Source organism: Eleginops maclovinus, chromosome 16, assembly GCF_036324505.1.
Source record: "Eleginops maclovinus isolate JMC-PN-2008 ecotype Puerto Natales chromosome 16, JC_Emac_rtc_rv5, whole genome shotgun sequence".
Classification (NCBI taxonomy): Eukaryota; Metazoa; Chordata; class Actinopteri; order Perciformes; family Eleginopidae; genus Eleginops; species Eleginops maclovinus.
The window spans coordinates 2,810,629-2,813,128 of NC_086364.1; the positions used below are offsets into that span (position 1 = coordinate 2,810,629).

At 37.2% G+C, this 2,500-nt stretch overlaps 1 protein-coding gene across 1 annotated transcript in view; it reads left to right on the forward strand.

The window, feature by feature from the left end:
* The window catches only part of LOC134878269 (potassium voltage-gated channel subfamily C member 1-like), a 60,359-nt gene that overhangs the window by 43,885 nt on the left and 13,974 nt on the right, over positions 1-2,500 (forward strand). The gene's annotated exons all lie outside the window — the stretch shown is intronic.

Sequence of the window (2,500 nt, forward strand, 5' to 3'; positions counted from 1 at the left end):
CTGCGTTCTATGTTCATCATAACTGATACTTACATGGAGCTAAACAGTTTCATTTTAAAAACACTGTCCATTAAAATTAATATAGTGTCACTTTGGATGTTTTACTATCTACAAATCCCATGAAAAGATGACAAAAGACTAGCACTGGTTTTCTTATTCATTAAATGACCCTGAATTGTGGCTTTTGTCGGAAACAGACAATCTCCAAAGAGGATGAAATATACTGCCGCATTGATTTACAGATATTTATTTTGCTGCTATAAGTGCAATAAATGTATTTCCTGTTGCTAACACACACTGCTGTACATGAAAACATTACAAATTGTCTTCCAGGGGTCAAAACATTGACAGGAGTGTGCAGGTTTATTATTGTTTTTGAGATAATTATTCCTCAACACAGGCAACAATTCATGGATTACTTTCTGGCATATTGGAAATCCAGGACCCGTTACCTGCTAAAGTAATTTCATTAAATTAGACTCCTATATACTTTGTTTGTAGCGCTAATTGACAAAAAGTGAGCATGCTAACACACTCAACCAAAAGGGTGAACATAATCCTGATTTGTATGTTAGCATGCTCATATAAGCATTTAGCTTAAAGCCTCAGGAAAATGGGGACTATTTTCCGTTACGGATAATGAACTTGATGTACTTTTAACAATACTTGTAAATCAAATGCACTCATTTCTTCTGGTCTTTTCATGGGATTTGATGAATGATAAGGAAAAAAAAGTGTAAACGCCAGTCATGCACTTTCTGGAACTTTCTTGCCACGTTGTATTTCTGTTCCGGATGTTTTGAAATGAAACTCTTCATGTGAACTGTGCAGTATTTTCAATCTGATGTGGCAGAAAAGCCAGATCAGATGAGTGTCATTCTGTTCTCATCACATCGGCTTCTCCACTGTTCTGCTCTGTCCGTCACCCATTCACACTCACTGCATGCTTTCTTTTTCTCACTTTTCCATGCTGTATTCATACACTCCCTCTTCTTTATCTTTCCATCCTGTATTCTATTCTTTTACCCCTCCTGCTCCATTGATTATAATGTTTTCCCCTCATCCTCCATTCATCTTTCTGCTTTATCTTGCCTACCTTGACCTGATCACACTACAATAACTGATTTGGCTTTCGAACATAACCTGGCCCTTCCCCTTTAACAACCTCCCCAAATGCTACTTCCCCTGATCCACAAACACATACGCAATGTGCAAAATGTGCACACTCACACACAACACACACACACACACACACACACACACACACACACACACACACACACACACACACACACACACACACACACACACACACACACACACACACACACACACACACACACACACACACAGATGGCTCAGGGTCCAGCAGTGTGACCTCCTCCCAGGAAGAGGGGTGGTTCAAGCCGGAGGGGCCCCTCCTGCAGCCGGAGCTCAGCGTACACTCCAGCTCCTGGATCACAGCGTAGAAACACACAGGTAACACCTCAACACCGAGCATCCAGTAATATACAATATATTAAACATCAGTCAACTGACAAAGATTCTGTGCGACTGAAACACTAAGTACAGTTTGATTATACTACACTGTTAAGTGACTTCTTTTGACATAATAGATTTAATTCAAGTCAACGTTTCAGTGTTTTCAGTGACTGCATCACACTTTTATTATGTCTTTAAACAAGTACCATGCTTAAAAATCTCAAAAACAGAACAGATGATTTGTGACTGATTTAGCCTTTAGCTCATTTCTATCTGCAGTCCATGGCGGGTACACAACAATGAACAGACACACACATTTTTACAAAGCCTCTGTCACTATAACAATTACCCAGACAGACTGAATGAACACATCAACATATAAATACCAGCACATTTATCAGTGGATTCTAAATTTTACAAGACTTAATCTTGATTATAATCTTGAACTAGAATTGATTAGATTAGAATCGATGCCAGAATTAGCTTAACAGAAAACTGAAGTAGATTAGACTATAATGGGTTAAACTATATAAAGAGCAACCAATAGCAACGAGTTGCAGGTTTGATTCCCTGCTGGCCAATTACCCTTCCCTCTTTCACTACTACTAGCACATTCCAATAAAGGCTAACAGTACAAGGCCAAAAAAGCAATACAAAAAAAAAACTAAACTAGAAAAGATTACATTAGAACAGTAGATATAAATGAAATGCATTACACTAAATAAAATAACAGTAGATTAGATCAATTTAGAGTAGACATAAATATGTTCAATTCAACTAAACTAGGCTAGATTTAGTTAGACCAAACTAAACGTGGTTATATTAGTTCTGTTTAGATTGGACAAAACAAAACTAGATGACATTATGTTAGATTAGACTAGATCTGACTCTTTAACATTACAATGAATTACAAAGTGATGTTGAGAATCACATCGCACGCTCATGACTGTAAAGTGGAGGAGATTACAGAAGGAAATATAAAAATAATAACAAAATATGTATATCAATTGTCTTGGTT